The sequence below is a fragment of the Mus caroli genome, unplaced genomic scaffold (genome assembly GCF_978045245.1).
Source record: "Mus caroli unplaced genomic scaffold, Mus_caroli_1 scaffold_14, whole genome shotgun sequence".
In the NCBI taxonomy this organism is placed as follows: domain Eukaryota; kingdom Metazoa; phylum Chordata; class Mammalia; order Rodentia; family Muridae; genus Mus; species Mus caroli.
Genome location: NW_028227269.1, coordinates 8,332,787 through 8,358,720, shown reverse-complemented (window position 1 = coordinate 8,358,720; position 25,934 = coordinate 8,332,787). Strand labels below are relative to the sequence as shown.

The 25,934-nt window shown below is 41.2% G+C and overlaps 1 protein-coding gene across 11 annotated transcripts in view; it reads left to right on the top strand.

The window, feature by feature from the left end:
- The window catches only part of Kcns3 (potassium voltage-gated channel modifier subfamily S member 3), a 62,947-nt gene that overhangs the window by 23,791 nt on the left and 13,222 nt on the right, over positions 1 to 25,934 (top strand). For 5 of the 11 annotated variants that reach the window (XM_029484338.2, XM_085830198.1, XM_085830199.1 and 2 more), the window contains 2 exons: positions 9,937 to 10,040; positions 11,593 to 11,783. The gene's annotated coding sequence lies outside the window, so the exon portion shown is untranslated. Of the gene's footprint in view, positions 1 to 3,236; positions 3,285 to 9,936; positions 10,041 to 11,592; positions 11,784 to 25,934 lie in introns of those variants that run through there. The other 6 variants (XM_029484339.2, XM_021179549.2, XM_085830202.1 and 3 more) reach the window with 2 other exon arrangements.

Here is a 25,934-nt window from a genome sequence, read left to right as displayed (position 1 = left end):
GTAGTGCACACTTGTAATTCCAGCCTTAGGGAGTTGGAGATGGGCAGATTCTTAGACCTACTAGCCAGCAAGTCTAGCTGAATTGTTCAGTTCCTTGTTTAATACAAGACACTGTAACAAAAATAAGATGGATAGTAACTGAAGAAGATACCTGTTTTAGTTAGGGTTTTACTGCTGTGAGCAGACACTGTGACCAAGGCAACTCTTATAAGAACACCATTTACTTGGGGCTGGCTTACAGGTTCCAAGGTTCAGTCCATTATCATCAAGGAACATGGCAGCATCCCGACAGGCATAGTACAGGAGGAGCTGAAAGTTCTACATCTTCATCTGAAGGCTGCTAGCAGAATACAGAATAGGGGCAGCTAGGATAAGGGTCTCAAAGACCACACCTCAAAAATAGTGCCACACCTACTCAAACAGGGCCACACCTTCTAATAGTGCTACTCCCTGGGTCAAGCATATGCAAACCATGGAAATACTCAATCCAAGGTTAACTTCTTATCATATATCTTTATCTGTATCTGGTAAATATACATAAAATATGTGTATAAGTAAATGTACACCTCCGTGCTAGGCCAGCTTTCCACCTCTGAGCCACTCCCTCAGCCCTTGACTATGTTTGTAAGAAACAGGAGGAGTCCAGTCTCAGCAAGCTTTAGTGATTATTCCAAAAGAAGCAGTAGTTGCTATTAAAACTAACCCTTTATGGCGACAGAATGGGACGAGGTGCTTTTGTGTTCCTGTGATGCCGGCTCCTCTGTGTCAGCTCTTCCCTTGGCAACACTAGTTTACTGTGGTGAGCTTTCAAATGCTGTCTTATATTTTCATCATCTGTGGGTTATATGCAGTCTTGGCCATGCAGTGATTTATTATCAGTGCCATAAATCCAAGAATGCTGAGTTTTCATTACTGGTTTGTATTTTTTATAATACACTTGATTCAGTGGTGTTTGTGTGTATATGTGGTGTCTATGTATGTATATGCATATTTTACAGGTGAACTGTCTTTTATTTATTTTTTTTTACTTGAAGTGGTGACTATAATTTCAAAAGCACATTGATGCTGATTGTCCCCCTTATCTCAGTTAGTGTAATGGGCAAGAGAACTTTAATGTGGAATGGCAGTAGCTCATGGCTAAGCTGTGTGACAAGTACAAGGTAATAAAAAAGTTTGTCAATTAAATCTGCAAATAATTTTAAGATCCTATTATGTGACAGATGAGTTGGAAACACTTGTAGTATTGTATGTATGGTAGAGTGCAAATTCTAATAAACAAGATAAAGAAATAGAAAATGCATATATATATGCATATATAGGATATAAATATATCCTATATATAATTTTGTATATACACACACACACATATCTCCTTATAGGATGTCCTATATCTAATTTTGATTCTAAGTAGGATATAAGTATATCCTATGTTTGACCTTGATGTGACCTTTCTCAGCTTATCCTGTGACTAGAGCACCCTTGGAGGATCTGCTACTGCAAAGGCCCTGAGGCAGCCCACACCTCCCTGGCAGGAATAAGGATGATCTGGAAAAGCCTTGTGAGTAAGAGCCTGAGGAGCTAAAAGCAAACAAAAAGAAGAGCAGAGGGAACTTTGATTTTTGGCTCTAAGATGGAAGGCACTGGAAACTGACACAATAGCAGTTAGATGTGAAATTCACAACCTCTTTTTTTTTTTTTTTTTTTTGGTTCCAGAGGTCCTTGTGGCAATCAAAGTAGTTATGGGCCATTTTCAGAACAGTTTTTTTTTTTTTTTTTTTTTTTTTTACTTCTCTCAGATATTTTGACTGCAGTTTCCCCTCCCCCCATTCCTTTCCCTCCATCTCCCTTTGAAAGGACATCAAAGAAGTCAGAGAAGAGCAGGCCTCCCAAGGACACCAACCAAACCCAGAACATAACATTGTAGCATAAGAAGCTACAAGAAGACCAGGCACATACCATCACATCAAGGCTGGACAAGGCAGCAACCCGGTAGAAAGAAAAGGGACCCACAGTAGGGAAAAGAGTCAGGGCCAGCTCCTGCCCCACTGTCAGAACAGTGTTTTCAAATACAAAACCAAATGCAAAACAAAAGAGCCACAGCATAGAAAGGACTCCTGTCATCTTGAAATGCATTTATCAAAATACTAAAACCAACTTGTGATTCAGCAATTTATGCATTCCTTTACTAAATCGTTAAAGAAGACTTAGGAGTAGCTACGTGATTACTGTGAAATCAAAGCAGTTGCGAGTCGAAGAGGCATTTGGGGCCCCTGTAGCAACTCTTACCGGGGCCAGGGATTACCCAGACCTTTTGTTGTGGTTACTGGTATTACTACCCCACACCAGTCCTGATGGAATGAATCACTCAGTATCAGCTGGAGTTAAGAAAAGTCAAGATATAGCCCTTCTAAGAATATTCTGAAGTGCTCTGTGCTGCCGTTTGTGGAGAGAGGGGACTAAAGAAAGAGGGATGAATTAATGAAACTACTTTATTTTTCTGTTCTTGCTTGCATTTTTGATGGTTCCCTGAGAATTTGCTGTTGGCCATCTGAGATCCCAGGAATTCCTGAGCACTGAGGTGCCCAAGGGTACCTTCTATTCTAGACCTTCAAGGAGCAGCACCAACGCCTGGAGATTTTTTGCCATTTCTTACTGGTCTCTTATCAGTAGAAAATTTTAGAAGTCTGGAGTATAGGCTGCTCCTTTCAGGGGGGTATGTATAGTTATAGGTAAGCCAGATCCCTCCCCTGGAGCATCCTTCTTCCTAGGTCTCATATGGGATGGCCTGTCCAGGTGGAGTTCTTTGGACATTTTAAGAGGAAAGGGTATGCCAGTGTCTTGAATTCATAAGCTCCATCTTGGCTGAGCTCTATGCTTACCTACTCTTCATACCCAGCAGAGGTTTGTCCTCTTCTTTTATTTGGCATGAGCTTCCTCCATTTTGAACTGCCTTCCACTCTGTGTCCTTTGCCTGATCACAACTGCTGTGCCTCTCCAAAGTTTGTCTGTAATGCTTCTACTCATATACCTCTCTACTCCTATTGCAGGGACTCTGAATCCTCTATCCCTCTTCTGAAGTGATCACCTTCTATGGCAGTTTCTTATTTATCTGTGTGCTCTGTAATATATTCCTATAAGCTCTGAGATCAAGCCCTGTATTGCCTCTCCCTCTCTGTCTTCCCAGGTAGCCCTTGGGGTAAAACAGTGTCCAGTGAGTTAAAGCAGCTCACTGTTCTGTCAGGACACAGAGGGACCCAGATGAAGAGTCTATCACTGGCTACTCTGTAAGTTCCCTCCAGGTTATAAATCCCCCTCATGTCTGTCTCTCTTTCCTTCCTGCTCAACTACTGACCCAGGATTTTTGTGCATTTTTATATTTCCTTGCCAATGTAACCCTTTCCTAAGTATTTTATAAGACTTAACACACTTCAAGAAACTTATACAACATTGACAAATTCAAAGTCAAAAGTGAGACTCATGCCAAATTCTACCATCCAGAAAAAATGCACATATCATTTCAGTGTACAGACTTTTTTTCCCATTCTACAATCAGCACAGGCCTATCTTACAAAGCAGGACCATGCCATACAGTGTACTGTAATTGTCTTACTTTTCCACTAAACCTATTGTCTTAGTGGTTAGGAGCATGACTTTAGGGCACTGCTTGAGTTGAAATTATGGAGCCTTCATAGAATAGTTGTTGACTCTTGACCTGAGTTTGTAGCTTAATTGGTAGAGTGCTTCTCCAGCAAGCACAGGCCTGGTTTCAATCCCAAGCATGGGATAAGCCTGGTGTGGTGATGCATGTCTGTAGCATTAGCACTCTAGTGCAGGCCAGGAGAATCAGAAATTGGAAGCTACACAGAGAGTTCTCTTCTCTTCTCTTCTCTTCTCTTCTCTTCTCTTCTCTTCTCGTCTCGTCTCGTCTCGTCTCGTCTCGTCTCGTCTCGTCTCGTCTCGTCTCGTCTCTTCTCTTCTCTCCTCTCCTCTCCTCTCCTCTCCTCTCCTCTCCTCTCCTCTCCTCTCCTCTCCTCTCCTCTCCTCTCCTCTCCTCTCCTCTCCTCTCCTCTCTTCTTTATTTATTTTTATTATATGTAAGTAAGTACACTGTAGCTGTCTTCAGACACTCCAGAAGAGGGAGTCAGATCTCATTACGGATGGTTGTGAGCCACCATGTGGTTGCTGAGATTTGAACTTTGGACCTTCAGAAGAGCCGTCGGGTGCTCTTACCCACTGAGCCATCTCACCAGCCCTCATTTCTTTTTTTAAAAGTAGTTATTATTAGTAACATCATTGTTCACCAGTTTCCCCATCTGTAAAATGAATGCAAAACTCCATTCATTCCTCATAGGCCTTGTTACATACATCCCTGTAATGCCAGCATTTGGAAGGCTGAGGTAGGAGTATTACAAGTTCAAGGCCAGACTGGAATTCATAGTGGGCTGAAGACCTTCTGAGGTTAGACACTGAGATCCTGTCTCAGGAAATTCAGAAGCTAAAACTCAAAACCAAGACAGGGACATGATAACTGAACTCAGAGATGGAAGACCACAGAGCAGGGCCCAGGTCTGACAAGACTCCAGAAGTTACTAGGCTTCTCAGTGAGCGTATCTGGAGTAGAAGATTCCACTCCATGGCTATCTCCAGTCTCCTCCTCGATGGGCATTTAGGTGGCTTTTGGAATAAACTTATGAGGAATTAATGATGCCCTGGACACCTTCCTCCACATCTTCCTTTAATGCATTTGTGATTTCTTTCCTCTGGATACTACTGGAAAGGTGAAAGGTGAGTGAGCTTTCTGGCTACCATGTGTTTGGAAACGCTTTCCCAGAGGCGGTTTACAGTCTGTTGTTCCCTTTGTGTTAAAGTGTCTGCATCCTGCAACCCGCTGGCTTTTTCTTCCTCCCTTCTTTAGTGCTTTAGCACAGTGGGTTGTCATTCATATCACAGAAAGGGAGAGAGATAAGACTAGAATTAGGCTGTGTGCGATCTCAGGCTCCCAAATGGGCTAATTTACCTTCCTGCCTGCAATAGGAACCTTTTTCTTCATCCACCCTGGGCAAAGTTGATTACATCAAGGTTAGATAGTTCCTTCCTAGGCCCAGTGGAAAGGTGACAGTCACATGGACTATTGAGACCTCAGTTAGTACTCAGGGGTGACTTACTGGGGTCAGTGGCTGTGTGATGCTCTTATCTATGTGGGGCATACCTCCCTGGGAAGCTTCTGGCCTGGTTGTCTCTGCTTTGGTGTCATAGATTGTCTTGGGGAGGTGACTCAGCTGTGAAGCTGCTGCTCTCTTATCCCATAGGGGGAGGTTGTCTGGAAACACAGAACTGGAAGAGAGGGAGGTGGTGTTTGGTTACGAATGGCCCAGGCCTTAGGGATTGCTGGGGATGCTTTTACATCTACTCAGCGCAGATACTCAAGAGAGAAACAGAACTTTCCAGTATCATTTAGAGACTTCACTTTAAAAAGCACTAACCAGGACTCTCATTGAAAACCAGAACATCTATAAATTTATTTTTAATCCTTGAATATATTAGAACCTGAGTAGCTTTTATTTTCCTTCTGGGGCCGATTGAAATAAAAAAAAAATCATGTGAATGTAAGGATTTTTCATATTAAGGTACTTTTTGAAATTTGATAATTTGGAGGAAGAATGTAGTTCAGGGATACTGGTGGCAATCCACTGTCAGCATCGACTGGAAGGTGGATTCTTCTGATGGCTTTGGATTATAGGATTTAAATATCAGTACAACTCTTCTAGCGCAGTAAATCCAATTATGGAAGCCTGATTGTGATATTTTAATACTATTGGAGCAAAACACTGGATGAAAATTCTCATTAGTTAAGCAAGACACAGACAGGATAGGATTTCATCTCCACTATTATGTCTATAATTTTATTACCCTCAGGTTTTATTAAGAACTGGTGTGTGATTGATGAGTAGTGGCAAGGCCAGGAAACTGACATGCATTTGCATTTTTTTACCTTCAAGACATTCACTGAGGTTCTACAAGGTGAGAGCTTTGACTAGGAGTGGGTATAATCAACAGGAACAGTAGTATTGCAGAAAGCAGGCTATGTGTTTGAAGCCACATAAATATACATGCAAGCTATATCATTCTAGGAAACACAAGGCAGACTCTCATGGAGACAAAACGCTATCCTTATATTCAACTCATATGGAACATATTTTGAGAGCTAACAGGTTAGACTTGCTTTGTGCATGTATGCTATGTGTGTGTATGTTCATGTGTGTATGCACATGTATACACATTTGTGTGTGTATGTATATGCATATACCCATGTATGAGTACATGGTAGAGGGTATAATATAAGTCAGTGTTAGATGTTATCCTTAACCATTCTCCAGCTTATTTTTTGAGATCGGCTTTCTCACCGAACCTGGAGCTCACCTACTTGTCTAGACTGGTTGACCTAGGACCTCAGGAATCTGCTTATCTAGGCCTCCTCATGGCTGGGCTTAGAGGTATATGTCATTTATGACTGGCTTGGATGTGAGTGTTTGGGATCTAAACTCAGGTCCTCGTGCTTGTGTGGCAAGTCCATTACCTCCTAAGCCTTCTTCCCAGCTCCCCTAAAGTTGCTTTTAACTTTTCTCATCTTTATTGTTTTTGTTGGATGATACCATGGCATGAAATGCCAGGCCTGATTCTAAAACAGGAAATATTGGAGGACAATTCCTGGTCCCTGACCACAAGGAAGCATTCTTGCATGCCTAGTAGCAACCAGGGGTTTGAATGTTTACTTCGTTTATAGAGCTCTTGTCTTAGCTGGAGAGCATCTTGCTTCTCAAGCAGAACACGTGATGGGGCTGAAAACATCTGAAAGAACGTTTTCCTGGGCTTTCTTAATTTGTGTATGTGTGCGAATGTGTGCACATATGTCATGGTGTGCTTGTGGTGGTCAGAGGACAACTTGTGGGAATTGGTTCTCTCCTTCCCGTGGGGTTCCCAGGCCTTAATAACAAACACCTTTAGCTGTTGAGATAACTTGCCATCTCTGGAGAGATTTCTGATTACTATAACCTTGTTATTTAGTAAATGGGGCCTATCGATAGTGATAAATATTTTATAATCTGTGGGGCACTCCCAAAAGAAACAGTCATCCTGCCCTGTAGAAACAGTGGTGCCAAGGTGAAGACATCTACTGTGGAAGTTTCTGAGGTCAAGATGTCTCGAGGGAAGTTGTCTGGATCAGGAGTCATCTTATAAGTGCCATTTCCCAGGTCCTTATCATAGACAAAGGCCACTGTGTAACTTCAAAAACTCATTTTCTGGTATCAAAAACCTGATCAAATTCTGTGGGCCAGTTTTAAGTCAACTTGACATAAGCTAGAGTCATCCGAAAGCATACATCCGTAAGATTCAGCTGTAGGGCATTTTCTTCCTTAGTGATTGATGGAGGAGGACCCAGCTCATTGTGGGTGGTACCATGCCTGGGGTAGTGGTTCTGGTTCTATATGAAATCAAGATGAGCCAGCCAAGATGAGGAAAACAGTAAGGAGTACTTCTCCATGGCCTCTGCATCAACTCCTGCTCCAGATTCCTGCCATGTTTGAGTTCCTGTCCTTTCTTTGGTGATGGATTATGATGTAGAAGTATTCCAAATAAACCCTTTGCTCTCCAAGTTGTTCATGGTCATAGTGTTTCATCATAACAACAAACACCCTAATTAAGATACTGACTTATATCAGAACCCACAAGAAACTGTAAGTAAGCCACTTTCTACTTTTTAAGGTTCCATACATTGGCACATCACAAGGGCAGAGCATATATTGGCTGCACAGTTCATGTGTTACCTGTTTGCAGGGTACGTGGGTCTCTAGCCACCAGGAAGTGTCTCTTGGAGCCTGGAGTTAGTGCCAGGGAGGTTTCGTGGGTGCTTAAGAAGATCCCTCGACAGTTTGACATTTTACTCTGGCCTTTGAGATGCTGTGCCATTGGGGTGGAGTGGGATGACTCTCTGGGATAAGATTATTTCATTTACCCAGTGCCGGGATAGGTCCTGGCAGCCATTTTGTCCTTTCCAGTTTCCTCCTCTTCTTCTGCCTCTGGCCAACTGCCTTTCATTATCTGTATTATTTTTCTCTAATTTACTCTTTAATTTTGTTGACTTGAGAGAGAGAGGAATTGGTTTGAACAAAATGTGTGAAGCCCCACTGTATGACAGGGATAATTAATGTGAAGATTAAGGTGGGATGCTGTACCTAGCTGGCAGCTTTCTCAGTCTAATGGGTGGTGCTGGCACTCTGGTGTGATAACACTTCAGAAGAATATAACATGACAATGATGGGGACATCCAGAATTCTGTGTGGATACAGAGGACGGTAACCAGTCTTGCAATGCCACAGGAGTATTATCTTTGATTTACCAGATACAAGTTTACAGTTTTAGAGGTCACCCTATACCTATGGTGAGGGCCTAGGGAAGCTGTGGCCACTCCTGTGTATGATTTGCAATTCATTTTATTCCTTCAACCTCCTGGCTTCTGTATGTCAGGTGTCTGGGTGATGGAAGAGTCTACTATGCCGTCCATGCCTCACCTTTCCCCATCAATACTGGAGGTAGTCATTCTGTACATTTTGCATGCTGAACTCACCAGGAAATATAGCTAGGTTGGACGAAATAGCAAAGATAATTCAATTCCTGGGGAGATGCATTCTGCAGAAGGAAGCAGGCCTTGAAGGAGCTTGATGGTTTTTTGCCAGGATTGGCTGAATCACAAAGTCAGAGACCATTCAGTGCTAAACCACTCCCGATGATCCCTTTGCTTGAATAGATCATCCATGATCACCTTGGTAGGTCCATATAGAAAGAAACTTTGAGTGGGGTTGTTAAGCAGGGCGAGGAGAGCCCTTTGGATGCCCACATTTCCTTCCCCAAAGTCTGGTGCTTTGGGTTATGTTTTGCCTACTTCCCTCAGTCCTTCCTCAACATTTCCTGAGGATGACGTGAGGAATCTCGATTTCCACAGTAAATAAGATCAGGCAGACCATTTTGAACCTTGGTTCTGGAACTTCTTGGGTGTAGAACTGTGGGCAGATAACATCTTTGGGTCTGTATGTCCCACCTCTAAAATAAGAATAATAGTCACATGCACTGGTTAAATGTTGAGGAGATATTTGTAAACATTACACAAATGTGCCTAGAATGGGGGTGGGGGGTTCAGAAAATGGTAGCTATCATTTTTTCTTGAATTATTTAGAACACAAATGATCATAGAGTGGTGTGGATTGGTGTAAATCATAATTACTATTGACTGGCATTACACTTGTTTTGAAACTCCAGGGGTTAGGGTGTGTGTGTGTGCATGCACAGAGACCAGAAGAGCACTTTGGGTGTCATCTAGAGAAACACAGTCTACTTCTTTTGAGGTGCAGTCTCTTATTGGCTAGGAGCTTGCTAATTAGGTTAGACTGGCTGGGCACTGGTCTCTTGGGAGCTTCCTTTCTCAGTCTGCTGGGATTAGAAAGGTGTGACACCACATGCTGCAGTGTTTACATGGTCTCTAGGGATCAAACTGAGGTCCTCATGTTTTTTGTGCAAATGCTTTACCAGCTGAGCCATCTCCCTAGTTCCTTCCCATCATTTGACAGTGATCAAAGTGATTGAAAATCTAGTAAGGTGCACACATTCTGGGCTAGAGAGATGGCTCAGTGGTTAAGAGCACTGACTGCTCTTCCTAAGGTCCCGAGTTCAAATCCCAGCAACCACATGGTGGCTCACAACCATCCGTAATGAGATCTGACTCTCTCTTCTGGAGTGTCTGAAGACAGCTACAGTATACTTACATATAATAAATATTTTTTTTAAAGGTGCACACATTCTGAGTGTAGGTGGCAGTGGGGAAGCTGTTTGGTTTGGGATGTCACTGATTCATTACAATGACTGAGGCCTTCCTGGGTACAGGTTTCTGTGAAAAGGATACACATGGCTAACCTTACTGTCTCCCTGGGTCAGTTCTGACTTCTCTGTGCTGAGCCAAAGCAACGAACTTCTAACCAGGAGCCCAGGTACTTTTTATTTTCTTCCTTCTGATTGAATACAGCGATGCTAAAACTGCCAGAGTTAAGTATTTATTTCCCAGCCAGGTTAACCTTACTTTCTTTTAAACTATTCTGAAGTTTGAAAGGTATCTGAGAGGAACTATTAGGCACAGTAGCATTTCTGCCTTTGTTCAGGAGGCAAATGTCGAAGGTGCTTCTGTGAGGCGGTGAAGATGAGGAGGAAGAGGAAGAAGGAGAGGCCAGAGGAGGATATAGGAGCCTTTAAATTCATTCACCCTTATAAAAGGATTTCTCTGCTTTTCCACCAAGGGTCCACCTGGAAAGTTCAGATGGAGTTGCACTTCCGTTCTTGACCCAGGTCTGTTAGAAGGGGAAATTCACCCCTACAGAGTGTCAGGATGTGTTCTGCTCCTGTTGGAACCAACTTGTAAACTTTCTTGCTCCTGGACTCTGCCTGAACTGCCCCCAGGATATTGTTCAGACATGTTTGTTTTCACATGCTCGATTGGCTTAGGAGCTGTGAGCTCTTGGGGTGTTGGAGTAGCTGCTGTGTGCCATGTGAGATCCCAGGGCCTTACGGGGTCTTCAGTTACACTGAGTGTTTGTTTAATGACTAATGGAGTGACAGACACTTCTTGCTTATCTTTAGCTCAACATCAATAGTTTCTTTTTCCTCCATGACTACCCCCTCCTCCTTTTGGACTTAGTGTTGATTGGAAAACCATCAATAGATAGATGTTTGGATGCCAGCATAGACCTATTGGAATACACCCACATGAGGCAAGGCTTACTTGGTTGAGATTTTTTTTAGTTTTGCTTTCTTTAAATTATTCAGGGAGAGAGAGGGAGAGGGTAGGGGTAGGGAGAGGGAAAGGGAAAGGGAGGGGGAGGGAAGGGGGAGGAGAAAGAGGGAGAGAGAGGTTTATATTTGTGATTGTTTTGACATAAACTTACCCCCTTCCCTATCCTTGCATGAACATCCTCATGGTTGTCGAGGACTCTATATTAGTACATGAAATCATCTCTGTACTGTGACATATAGCAATGTGCAAATAAAGAGGAATTGAATTTGGTCAGCCTTTGAAATCTATTGATCTCAAATTGTAGCAGTGGAATTAATTCTATTAGGCCAGCAACCCCTATAAATTTGCCTCTGAAATGGATTTATTCACTTAGAAGTTTATAAGCATATCCTCAGTGGATTGGCTAGGAGAATAACTCTCTCATAAGCAGCTCTGTGGGAATTGAGTAAAGCCATAACTCCAGTACTCAGTTTATCAGTTTAAATTAAGTGTCCAGATGTTTCATGGCCTGTGACAGACATGATGCTCCAGATGTTCCATTGACGTCGTTTAATGAGTCCTTAATCCTATCCATGAGTTCAGGTGGAGCGATGGTACCATATTGGGAAGAGACCAGTTCCTCCACAAAAATTCCATGGAGCTTGAAGGCTGATGTCTATTCAATAAAAAATGCCCGGAACACTGAGTGGGTGATAGAACATCTTGGTTTTGTTTCTACCTTGGAGTGACAACTTGGCTGGTGCTTTCTTCTGTAGGTGAACTTGACTTTACAGCATCTGCTTTGACTTGGACAACGAGAGGGCCACATTCTTCTCTTCTTTGAGCCACTAAATGCCGGTGCACACTCCACCCTCCAGCAAGGAAAGACAGGAGGAGCTTCTTGGATGACAATGGAGGTTCCACTGTGCAGGATGAGGGCAGGCTGTATGACATCGCCACCACGAGGGTAAGAGCTGTCTTTCTGTGTCAGTCTCTTTGATAGTCATTGTTATCAGAGGAAGAGGAAACTATTTTACAATAGAGGTATAAAGAGGAAAACCACCAATGGCAGTCTGGGGAGAAGTTCTTCTGATCGTAAAACCTGATGAGCAGTTGAAACAAAAAGAGCATAGGTCTGGAAGGGTTAGATTAGAGTCATTTCATGTCACAAGCAGCTTTAGAAAGTTTTGGGGTGGGGTTGGAGATATAGCTCAGGGCTGCCTGCCTATCATCCATGAAGCCTTGGATTTGATCCCAAGCACAGCATAAAAATCAGGCATGGTAGCACACTCCGAGCCCCTGAGAGCAGAGGCAAGAAGAATAGAAGCTCTGTTATCCTTGGGTGCTTAGTGAGTCGGAGGTTAGTCTGGGCTATAGGAGGCCCTATCTCAGTGGCTTAAACCAGAAAAAAAAAACGCGTGGTGTACATTCTTTCCTTGACTCTCCATGTTTCTCTTTCTTTTTCTTCTTTTCTTTTTCTTTTCTTTCCTTTCCTTTTCTTTCTTTCTTTCTTTCTTTTTTTTTTTTTTTTAACATTTACCACTCAGACTTGAAGAAGCAACACTGCTGCTCTTTCAGTAAGAGTCCTTTTATGTCTAGCTTAATATGGATGCCACCAAACTGGAATTGTCAGAAGACTGGCTCAGGTCATAGTGTAGCCTGAAGCACATTTCAGTGGAGTCATACAATGTTTAACATCTGGTGGGTCAGCCCACATATCGTACATAGAAATCAATTTCATTTTTCTACAAACACTGATAAGTTTATCCTTTAATACCCCAAAGCACCGAGTGCTCTATAGTCTCTCACTATTAAACTGTGGAGAATGCATTACGGTCCCCAAACTGTCCCTTTATTTCCTTCACTTTGCTGTTTGGCCTTTGAAATCACTGAACTTTGCCGTGTCTGATCTAGAACTTTCTGCTTTCATTCATTCATATATATATATATATATATATATATATATATATATATACACACATATATACATATATACATATGTATATATATATATGAATATATTGACAAATGGCAATAGCTTTTGTTAACTCAAAATCAGTGTCTTACCAGACAAGGACCAGTAGTTATCAAAAGAGGCTATAGCTATAGAGATGATGAATGAGTGCTACAGACGAGCTAGATATTTGACATTTGTGCAGCATAAAGATCAAGCAAAGAAGTACTACCGTGTGACAAATGTTGGTATAAAGTGGGCACAAGGGGCTCTTGGAGAAGGTGAGCAGAGCAGGAGAGTTCAGGAGAGGGAGTTATGAACTTGACTCAGTACATTCAAATTCTCCAAAACTCCCTCCCCTGAATGCCAGATTTACTGTTACAGATATCTATATGAGCATCCCTCCATACAACATGGCTCACGTGGAAAAGTGATTGTCCCTCATATGCAGAATCTAGGTGATAATGGATAATGTATAAGAAACCTTTATGAAGTATATACCTAAGAAAATGTACATGTGGGTACACAAGGTAACATGAAGAAAACAGAGCAAGGAAGACTAATAGGGAATGCGGTAATGTGTGCAGTTATGAAAGGGTATATGAACTTACCTGTTTTTCTAGTTCTGATTCTGTTATAGAGTTTTTGGTTTTGGGAGTGGGTAAGAGCACAAAGTGTATTTGACACTGAAAGGGTAAAATTTAATATGAAACTCCACAGCTTCCATTTTCAAACCTGCTTTAATTGCATAGAAGTTTCAATGAGTTGTATAGATTTTGGTTCTGGTTAATCTTGGTGTCTGATGATTTTAATTTGTTTGCAAGTTGTTTTTATAATACAATTTATAAAATTAAAATAAGCACACCCAACAACACAAAGCAAAAACCATGGCTGCTCAGGGGGATAAGAGATGGGCTGTGTGCACAGTATTAGAAACCCCTCTTGGGGTCAAGACTATACCTTCCTCATTGAGAACACATGGTCTGTGATACTCAGCCTTTTCATAAATGGGACAGCTTCCTGGCTACTTGGCTTACGAAGCCTGAACACACACTGCTTGAGATGAACTGTTTAACAGTACAGAAATCTCTGGGGTTCCTGAGAGGAGCAGCCACCCACACTAGTGCCTGGAACAAATACCCAAATCCACAAGGCTTTATGAAGTAACCTATGTGTTGGCTCTGGGCCTGTCCTTGAGAACTCACAAACACAGAGCAGGAACTGGAACAACTCTGATAAACTCAATTGTACTCGTCAGAGGGAGAAAGAATAAAGATGGGAACAGGGCCAGAGAGGGGAAGCGCAATTACTGTATTAATCTCTTAATAAAGTTTTGTTTCCAAGGTTGCTTTCTGTTTTGTTTTGTTTTGTTTTTGTTTTTCACTTGTTATTTGATCCCCAAGGCAGGGTACCAGCTCATTCTATGTTTGAAAAGTCTCCCGACACAAGGTCCTGTAGCTGAGGAGAAACAATGTAAAGTCAGGTTTTCTAAGACCTTACCTGCCCCGTGCTGGTTGCCTCCGTAGTTCAGCCTGAAGTAGGGGACTTTGTGAGATACTTTGCGCACAGCTGCAATAAAATATCTGATAAAATCAGCATAAAGAAGGAAATGTTTAGTCTGGCCCATGGCTTGAGGTATGGTCTATCATAGTGGGGGTGGCATGGTGGCAGGGGTGTGAGGTGGCTGGTCATAGTGTGTCAGCCGTCAGGAAGTAAAGTGAGGTCAATTCTGGTGCTTATTCATCTAGATTCTTTTTATGCAGGCCTGACCTCTAGTCTATGGAATGATACCACCCACATTGTGGGGTGTGTTTTTCCACCTGAATGAACTGGATCCAGACACTTCTTCATGGATATATACTCAGAGGCTTGTCTCTTTAGTGATCCGAGATCCTGTCAAAATGACAGTCAATATTAACCAGCATAGGGTCACAGTGGGATCTCTTTGTTTAGTTAAACGAAGGAGATTATTTATTCTGTTACGCTTTTCAATTGCTCACTAGTGTTCAGGTACTGTGTCAATTTCAGAGCATAAAAGGTTGAAACATAGCATAAATAAAAGCATTTACTACAGTGGGTTGGATCAAAAATGTGTTCAGTAAAATTTTCTCAAAGGGTCTTGCTACGTGGCCTTAGCTGGCCTTGACCTTGCAGTATTCCTGCCTCAGCATCAGTCTCAAAAGTTCTAGGATTGTAGGTAGGACCTTTTATGCTTGGTTTCTTAAGTCATTATTGGTAGAGATTTTAACATATACAAACATAGAATAATACATTAAATTCCCAGGTAGCCTGTTCCCAGCTCTGACAGTGATGAGCCTATGGCCAATTTGTATGGTCACTGTTATTGTCTTCCCTGTCTGGTTTTAGAAATCAGTCCCAAACTATATAATATTATCTATAAATATTTTAGTGTATATTTCCAATTAGAATATTAAGAGTTGAAAAATTAATACTCTTTTATATCATACATCTAATTAGTATTTGATGTCAGTTCTTACATATATGTGAAATGCAGATATAATACATATGCAAATAATGAAAGGATTTGTTAGATTTGTTAGAATCAAGATCCACATAACATCTATAGCCTGCTTCTGTTTTCTATGTCTCTTAATGATCTGTGTCATTTTTCTCTGTGTGGCTTCTCAGTTCTGCTGCTTGCATTCCTTTTGATGTCATTGAACGGGTTCTTCTGAAATCTCTTATTTTATTTTAATTCAGAGTTAGATCTAGACCAGCTCCAATCAAATTTAGGTCTGTGGGATGGTTCTTATACTTCCATCAGGAGATGTTTTGCATTGTGTCTCTTTTGTTACATTGGGCATTGCTAAGGAGACAGGTGATAGGACTCTGATCTATGTGCTAGGAAATTCCCCATTGATGGTTATCTGGCAGCCACTGATAACCACTGTCCAGGTCTTTAAAAGTTTTAAATTTGAGATCGAATTATGTCACGTTGGTCCCTTCCTTTCCTCCCATTATTCCCTCCTGTGAATCTCTCCCATGTTTCCTCTGCCACTCTCAAGTTTATAGCCTCTCTTTCTTTGATTATTGTTATATAATAGATATATGTATATAAGCACATATACACACATATATCCTTCTGGATCTGTTCTTATTCTTGGTGTGTATATGGTTTCAAGGCTGACCACTCTTATTGGATGACTAGCAAGGGGATCATCCCTGGGGGAGGATAATCCTTCTCCCAGCAGTCACTAGTTGCCTGTAGATCTTTGTCTAGGGGAAGGAGCCCATAAAACTTTCCCCTTCCCATGTTAGCATGTCTATTGATTTTACCATTGTTCCAGTCTTGTTTATGGAGCCATTTCTAGGAGAGACGGTTCTACAGCAGCCCTCCTAGTATTCTGGCTCATACAATCTTTTCACTCCACCTTCCACAGTCTTCTCCCAGTCATAGACACAGGAGTGTAATACTTTGGGACTGCAATCTCCATGACTTGTGGATCTTTGCTTTGTGTGCAATTGTGGTTTTCTGTGGTCATCTCCATTTGCATCAACAAAGGCTTTTTTGATGAGAGGGTAGTAGCTACATTTATCTGTCATCTAAAGATAAAGGTAAGATTGTTGGATCAATATAATTTCTTACTACGTTTTACATTTTGTTCAGGTCTTTTGTTATAAGCTGGTAATCCACCAGTACTATTTTAATGCTTAATTCTTCACTCATTAGGTGAAACTTAGTAAAAAACAGTCTTACTGAGATATACTTCATATATTACAAAACCTATACTTTAAAGTATATAATTCTGTTTTTATTATACTCAAAAGGTTGTTTAACTGTCTTATTCCAGAATATCTTAAAAGAAATCTGTATGCGTTAGCAATCCCAATTCTCTTCTCTCCTTCCAGCTCCAAGTGACCACTAATGCACTTCCTGTGTTATTTGTTGGGGGATAGTTCATATATGATGATGTGATGTATAATGGTATTTCTATGGACTATATCTATGGCAGCAGGTTTTAATGTCCTGACTGATCTATCTGTATCTGTATCTGTATCTGTATCTGTATCTGTATCTGTATCTGTATCTGTATCTGTATCTGTATCTGTATCTGTATCTGTATCTGTATCTGTATCTGTATCTCTATCTCTATCTCTATCTCTATCTCTCTCTATCTCTATATCTGTATCTATATCTGTATCTATATCTAGCCATCTTGAGGTAAGCCTGAATAGTCAAAGTATAGACCCCCTTTTATATGTTGTCCTGACTAGTCTTAGTCAACGTGATTCAAGCTAGAGCTATCAGAGAGGAAGGAGCCTCAGTTGAGAAAATGCCTCTGTAAGACTGGTCTGTAGGCAAGCCTGTAGGACATTAGTGATTAATGTGGCAGAGTCCAGACCATTGTGGGTAGTGTCATCCCTGAGCTGATGATCTGGGGTTCCATAAGAAAGCAGGCTGAGCAAGCCAGGAGGAGCAAGCCAGTAAGCAGTACCCCTCTCTGGCTGCCGCAATACCTTCTGCAGCCAGGTTCCTGCCCTGCTTGAGTTCCTGTCCTCATTGTCTTTGGCATGAACTATTATATGGAAGTGTGATGGAAGTAAACTCTTCCTCAAGTTGCTTGTGCTCATGGTGTTTCATTATAATAATAGAATCCTAACTAAGACATGTTACTGGATTTGGTTTGCTAGTGATTTGTGGATTATGTTTGCATCTTTATTCATGGGGTCAATGATCTTTAGTTTTGTTTTGCTTTTCTGTCCGTAGTTTTGGTATGAAGGGAATACTAGCTTTGCATAATTGGGAAGGGCGTCTTCTTCTTCATGGTTTTGGAAAGGATTGTGAAGATCCTCACTAAGCAGTGATGGCTTTCCCAGTGGAGCTGTTGATGTTTGACTTTTTTATGCACAGAGTTTTAAAGTTTATTATAAAATTAAGTATCTTGAAAATTCACTAAGAGTCTCATTCTCATCTTGCATCACCTGTCACTTGTATATTCTAGTAATTTGACTACTTTATCTAGGTTATAGGTTACCTAATGTGCGGGTATAAATTTGTTCACAGAATGCTCTTACAATTCTTTCTACTTCTGTGACATGGCCCCTTCTACTGCTGATTTTGCTAATTGGGGTTTTCTTCCATTCCTTCTTGGTTAATGTGGCTGAAGATTGATCAGTTTTATTGATTTTTTTTTAAAAGTCCAGTTTTTGGCCTTCTGAAGTTTCTGTATCCCTATTCATATTTTCTGTTTCATTCATTTCAACTTTAATCATTATTTTCTAACTTGAGAAGAATTAGGACTTAACTTTTCTTTTTTCCTATGCTTCTGAGGGAGAGAATTCTTTTTTTTTTAAGTTATGAAAATAGCTTTCTTTTTTCTTTCATTAATTTATGTACTTTACATCCTGATCACAGCCCCTTTCCTCCCATTCCCCTCTTACATAGCCTCTCCCCCACTCCCTTTTCCTCCGATAAGGGGGAGCCCCGTCACCCCATACCAACCCTGGCACCTCAAGTCACTGCAGGACTAGGCACATCCTCTCCAACTGAGGCCAAACAAAGCAGCCCAGTTAGGGGGATAGTGTCTATATGTGGGCAAAAGAGTCAGAGAGGCCCCTCTCCAGTTTCTGGGGGACCTACATGAACACTTACATATATGCTATATATGTGCAGGGGGCCTAGGTCTAGCCTGCGTATGCTCTTTGGTTGGTGGTTCAGTGTGGAAGCCCCAAAGGGTCCAGGCTAGTTGATTCTGTTGGTCTTTTTGTGGAGTCCCTATCCACTCTGGGTCCTTCAATCCATCCCCTCTAACTCTTCCACAAGACTCTCCGAGGTCCATCTAATGTTTAGCTGTGGATCTCTGCATCTGTTACAGTTAGTGTTTGGGTGGAACCTCTCAGAGGACAGTTATGCTAGGCTCCTGTCTGCAAGCACAACAGTATTATTAGTAGTGTGAGGGATTTGTTCTTGCCCATAGGATGGGTTTCAATTTGGGATGATCATTGGTTGGCCATTCATTCTGTCTCTGCTCTATCTTTGTCCCTGCATGTCTTGTAGGCAGGACAGATTTTGAATTGAAGGTTTTGTAGGTGAGTTGGTGTTCTTATCTCTCCACTAGGCGACCTGCCTGACTACAGGAGGTAGCCACTTCAGGCTCCATGTACCCTACTGCTAGGAGACTCAGAAAGAGTCACCCCATAGACTGGAGCCTCCCTCCTCCCAGGCCTCTGGCACGCCCTTGAAATGTCCCCTTCCCTCCCACTGCCGATTTCTGTTCATTTTCCTGGCCCTCTTTGAGGGAGACAGTTCTTAATTTAAGATCTACCCCCCACCCCCGCCTTTGACCATAGGTATATAATTCTGTATGTTTTTTCCCTAGTCACGGTTTTAAAATGATTTATTTATTTTTATTTTATGTGCATTGGTGCCTTGCCTGCATGTATATCTGTGGGAAGGTGTCAGATCCCCTAGGCTTTTGTAAGACAGTTGTGAGCTGCCATGTGGGTGCTGGAATTGAACCCTGAGGTTTTGGGAATAGCAGCCGGTTCTCTTTACTGCTGACTCCACTTCCAAGTCACTCTTGTATACACCCTGTTAGTTGGAAATTTTGTCTTTATTTATTGCATTTTTAAAAATCATTTCTTCTTTGTATCACTGGTCCTTGAGGAGTGTGGTTTAGTTTCCACATTAAAAAAATTCCGACATTTTCTCTTGTTATTGATGTATAATTTTATTGCATTGTGGCTGGTGTACGTTAGTATATTTTGTTTTGTTTTCTTACTGAAATTTGGATCTTGCATGTCTCCTAGAGACCATGTATTAGGTTGAGGAGGAGTCCTCAGTTATGGCATGACTGAAAGATGATGTAATCTTTAAGGAGTGAGGCAGTGGTAGGAAGTTAGTTCACTGGGGATGTGCACTGATGAGGATATTCGCACCCCTCCTGTTTACTGACTTGGTTTCCTGGTTCCCTTAAGGTTGGCCCAAGACTACAGGGCCTATGTGCACTGCAGTGTTTGAAATAGTGAGCCAGGATGCAAACCTTGTCTATTTTTAAGTTGATTACCTCAGGTAATTTGTTACAGTGATGATAGATGGCTGGTATACTTTAAGATCTATCCAGGCTGTTTGATGACTTAGCCTTTTTTGGTCTGTACTAGAGAATGTCTATGTCCACTTGAGAGAGTATGCTCTCACTAGCTGGAGTGCTCTGTCTTTGTCAGATCTTCTTGGTTTATAATGATGTTTGGATCTTCTTTATTTCCCTGTGGATATTGTATAATTGGTCCATATGTTATCGAAGGTGGGATATTGAAATTCCAATGATTTCTCCCTGGAGTTCTGCCATTATTTTTACATCATGTATTTTTTGGCTCTCTTGCTAAGCATGTTCATAGTGCTTATGCTTTTGCTTGATGGATTGACATTTTTATTACTAGAAATGTTCTTTGGCTCTGGCAACAATTTTTATCTTAAATTTTATTTTGTGTGACATTCAATATAGTCACATTGACTCCTTTTCAGTTATTATTTTCAACCTTTAAAATATCAGCTTGTTTTTAAATGTGAATAATTACTATTTTGCCACTTAGTTATTTCTACTGCTGTGTTTTCAAATTATTGGAATATTTTTATAAAGAAAAATTTCCCTCATTAACTTGTGTGTTATTTTTCTAAAATATAATCTTCACAGGAAGGCAGGATACGTAGTTGATTGTTTTCTTCACTCTCACAGAATGAGTTGGTTCTTTAGTAGTCTCTGAAAGTGGCCCACGCACTGCTTTGGCTTTCAAAAATTATTACTGTGGCCCCTTTGTTATTAATAAAGAGGATGCGCAGCGAACAGGAGGACCTGAGTTCAAACCCTAGACCTATTTTAAAAGCTCATATGCAGCCGTGTGTTCTTGTAATCCCAGCACTGAGTTGGCAGTAGACATAGACAGATCCTTGGAGCTTTGGCTAGCCAGCCTAGCTGAATCTATGAGTTCTAGGAACAGTGACAGACCCTGCCTTAAGGTTGTCCTCTGACTAGTACACTCTTGTGCAGTTGCATGCATATAAAACATACACATGGGCACAGGCATAGAGTCATTGATATGAGCATATGAATTTTATTGTGTTTGGGATGTTACAATCTGTTGCAGATTTTTTTCTTTTCCCTTTGAGGTATATTGCTTCTTCTCTTCAGTAGTTGTTTCTAGTTTGTTTCCTAGTTTCCCTAGTTTTCTTTGAATCTTTTTTGACTCTTCCTTGTCTTTGACAGCATCCTTGTTTTCTGGTATACAAGGACATTCCAGGCTCCTCTTGTGTATTTCTGTCCCAGTCTGGGAATTGGCTGTTCATCCGAGGAACCCTTTCTCTTTTAGGAAGATGTTCTATTTACTTGTTTCAGTCTCATTAAAATAGGGTACTTCTAGTTGGTGTCTCTACATGGACTCTCTAAAATAGACAGAGGAAGATATATACAAGCATTTGTTGTGTATCCTTGGGATCAGCACCTGTGGAGAAGTTAGGAAAGGAGGCTTCACAAAAGGAGGTGTTGAACTTTGATGGGATTTAAACACAGACCTCACTTAGCTGTAGCAGAGCTCTCAAGCTGGGCAGACCACCTTTGTATAAAAAGATGCTGGGTTATGACAGGCCTCTTATGAATAGTCAGACTATGTTTCTGACCTCAGAAAAGCAGCTATCCTTTGGCTGAAGATGATTCCCAAGTGGGGACTGACTTATCTGAGAACTCTTGGGTATTAGAACTTCTAGCATGGTTGCAAACAAGCAACTCACTTCTAAGAAGAGAGATGTGGTCAAGTATCATCCATCCTATGGTCGTCTGTTTCAGGCTGTTTTTGTTTGTTTGTTTGTTTTTTATTGTCTTTTTGTTGTTGTTTTGGTAGACAGAGCTAAGAAATAAGACTTTCCATGAGCAAAAAATGAGTTGTATGTCTAGATTGCCATTTCCAATTCAAATTCAGCATCAGTGAGTTTCATTTAATTTCTTTGCTTCTTATATTCATGTTTCTTTTCTTTTGAACCTAAACTCTTAGGGACATTTAAGGACATTAATATAACAATTCCTTTGCTTGATCCTATGTGTTCATAAAAGGTTAGGAATAAGTATATGGGCTAGAGATAACCCAGTGGTTAAGGGCACTGGCACTTTTCTAGAGGACTTGGGTTCATTCCTGGCAGCCATGAAATTCCCATTCTAAGACTCTCCTGTGAAGGGGAAACTTAAGGGTTCTCTGGAAAGTCAGTTGTGTGAGAGGATATTTCGCTAAGGCAGACATAGGAAGAAATGTTTCCCTGAAGCAGATACAGGTGAAAGGATGATTTATTAAAGCAAGCACGTGAAAGGTCATGAGATGAAGGATTTTTAGCTAAGGACATGCATATATTAGTTCACCTTACATGTATTGTTGAGCTCCATTTGTCAGAACTCCATAGAGAGTCCCACCAAAAACCATAAAAAAATACACCAAGAAAAGTCTAGTGGTGTGCTGGTAGTAACTTCTTGCACTTCTGAGGTCTCAGGCTAATTGCTAGAGTGATGTCAGCTGAGACAAACTCACATGGAGTTTTGTTAAGACAGACTCACAAGCCGGGCATGGTGATGCACGCCTTTAATCCCAGCACTTGGGAGGCAGAGGCCAGCCTGGTCTACAAAGTGAGTTCCAAGACAGCCAGGGCTACACAGAGAAACCCTGTCTCGAAAAACCACACACACACACACACACACACACACACACACACACACACACACACGACAGATTCACATGCTGAATCAAGACCCATGGAGGACACATGATGTTTGTTAGGAGTATAAATAGGACTCACTGGACAATGATTGAGGCTTAACTTGGCTTAACTTGGCTTGCTTGCATAGCCAGCTTTGCAGAACTTCTTGGTCTCGAGTCTTAGCTGATCTCCACTTTGAGAGAGGCATGGTGAAGAACTTTTCCTGGCATCCATGGTGGCCCTGGTCCCTCCTGTTGTCTTATACCAATTAGGCTAAGGCCTGGCTGTTCCTGTTAGTTTGTGCCACCACTGCTGGTATCCAGATGCTACTGAACTGGACTGCTGGTGTATCCATGACGTGTTTGTGAGTAGATCGAGCTGCTGCTGCTGACCTGTAAACTGACCTGCTGATTTCCTGACAGTGCACAAAGAACAATTTCTAAATAAGTCCACTTCCTCTGCAGCCTAATAACCTTTCTTTTCCACTACTTCTGGAGGGTGGTGAGCTAGAAGGGAGGTTAAAGCATTTAAGAACCATGATTAAAAATAGGCCTTTGAAAACTTTAAGCAACACCCTTGGCTTCTAGGATCACCAGACACATACTTGGTGCAAAGACATACATGCAAGCAAAACACCTATACACATAAAATAATAACAAGTTTAAAAAAGAATACATGTATAACTATCATTGCTAAAAATATGTTAATGTTGCTATTTATTTTTGTTCTAGGATGCATAGCGGTGGGATGTATAAGTCAGTGCATTGAAGTAATCCATCCACATGTGGTTAAGCCACCAGGTTGATACAATAATACTTAATTGTTAAGGAATGTCTGTTTGATTTTAATTTAACTTTTTATAATTAGGCAATTTAACATGGTTCCTGAGTTCACTTTCTGACATTGTTCCCTATGGATATGTTATGGTTTTTTTGTTTATATTACTAATGTTTCTTTTTTATATTAAAAGTGCATATATGTATGTGTATATATATATATATATCTGTAATTTCCCTAGATTTATTTATTTTTTTTAATTTTTAATATTTTTTATTACATATTTTCCTCAATTACATTTCCAATGCTATCCCAAAAGTCCCCCATAGCGCCCCCACTTCCCTACCCACCCATTCCCATTCTTTTGGCCCTGGCATTCCCCTATATTGGGGCATATAAAGTTTGCAAGTCCAATGGGCCTCTCTTTCCAGTGATGGCCGACTAGGCCATCTTTCGATACATATGCAGCTAGAGACAAGAGCTCCGGGGTACTGGTTAGTTCATCATGTTGTTCCAACTATAGGGTTGCAGATCCCTTTAGCTCCTTGGGTACTTTCTCTAGCTTCTCCATTGGGAGCCCTGTGATCCATCCAATAGCTGACTGTGAGCATCCACTTATGTGTTTGCTAGGCCCTGGCATCGTCTCACAAGAGACAGCTATATTTGGGTCCTTTCAGCAAAATCTTGCTAGTGTATGCCATGGTGTCAGCGTTTAGAAGCTGCTTATGGGAAGGATCCCTGGATACGGCAGTCTCTAGATGGTCCATCCTTTCATCACAGCTCCAAACTTTGTCTCTGTAACTCCTTCCATGGGTGTTTTGTTCCCAATTCTAAGAAGGGGCACAGTGTCCACATTTTGGTCTTCATTCTTCTTGAGTTTCATGCGTTTAGCAAATTGTATCTTATATCTTGGGTATCCTAAGTTTTGGGCTAATATCCACTTATCAGTGAATACATATTGTGTGAGTTCCTTTGTGATTGTGTTACCTCACTTAAGATGATGCCCTCCAGGTCCATCCATTTGGCTAGGAATTTCATAAATTCATTCTTTTTAATAGCTGAGTAGTACTCCATTGTGTAAATGTACCATAATTTCTGTATCCATTCCTCTGTTGAGGGACATCTGGGTTCTTTCCAGCTTCTGACTATTATAAATAGGGCTGCTATGAACATAGTGGAGCATGTGTCCTTTTTACCGGTTGGGACATCTTCTGGATATATGCCCAGGAGAGGTATTGCTGGATCCTCTGGTAGTACTATGTCCAATTTTCTGAGGAACCGCCAGACTGATTTCCAGAGTGGTTGTACAAGCTTGCAATCCCACCAACAATGGAGGAGTGTTCCTCTTTCTCCACATCCTCGCCAGCATCTGCTGTCACCTGAATTTTTGATCTTAGCCATTCTGACTGGTGTGAGGTGGAATCTCAGGGTTGTTTTGATTTGCATTTCCCTGATGATTAAGGATGTTGAACATTTTTTCAGGTGCTTCTCTGCCATTCGGTATTCCTCAGGTGAGAATTCTTTGTTCAGTTCTGAGCCCCATTTTTTAATGGGGTTATTTGACTTTCTGGAGTCCACCTTCTTGAGTTCTTTATACATATTGGATATTAGTCCCTTATCGGATTTAGGATAGGTAAAGATCCTTTCCCAATCTGTTGGTGGTTTTTTTGTCTTATTGATGGTGTCTTTTGCCTTGCAGAAGCTTTGCAGTTTCATGAGGTGCCACTTGTCAATTCTCGATCTTACAGCACAAGCCATTGCTGTTCTATTCAAGAATTTTTCCCCTGTGTCCATATCTTCAAGGCTTTTCCCCACTTTCTCCTCTATAAGTTTCAGTGTCTCTGGTTTTATGTGAAGTTCCTTGATCCACTTAGACTTGACCTTAGTACAAGGAGATAGGAATGGATCGATTCGCATTCTTCTACATGTTAACAACCAGTTGTGCCAGCACCATTTGTTGAAAATGCTGTCTTTCTTCCACTGGATGTTTTTAGCTCCCTTGTCGAAGATCAAGTGACCGTAGGTGTGTGGGTTCATTTCTGGGTCTTCAATTCTATTTTATTGGTCTATTTGTCTGTCACTATACCAGTACCACACAATTTTTTTATCACAATTGCTTTGTAGTAAAGCTTTAGGTCCGGCATGGTGATTCCACCAGAGGTTCTTTTATTCTTGAGAAGAGTTTTTGCTATCCTAGGTTTTTTGTTATTCCAGATGAATTTGCAGATTGCACTTTCTGTTTTTGTTTTTGTTTTTGTTTTTTTTTTTTGGTTTTTCAAGACAGGGTTTCTCTGTGTAGCTCTGGCTGTCCTGGCACTCACTTTGTAGACCAGGCTGGCCTCGAACTCAGACATCAACCTGCCTCTGCCTCCCGAGTGCTGGGATTAAAGGCGTGCGCCACCACGCCCAGCCAGATTGCACTTTCTAATTCGTTGAAGAATTGAGTTGGAATTTTGATGGGGATTGCATTGAATCTATAGATTGCTTTTGGCAAGATATCCATTTTTACAATGTTGATCCTGCCAATCCATGAGCATGGGAGATCTTTCCATCTTCTGAGATCTTCTATAATTTCTTTCTTCAGAGACTTGAAGTTTTTATTATACAGATCTTTCACTTCCTTATTTAGAGTCACGCCAAGATATTTTATATTATTTGTGACTATTGAGAAGGGTGTTGTTTCCCTAATT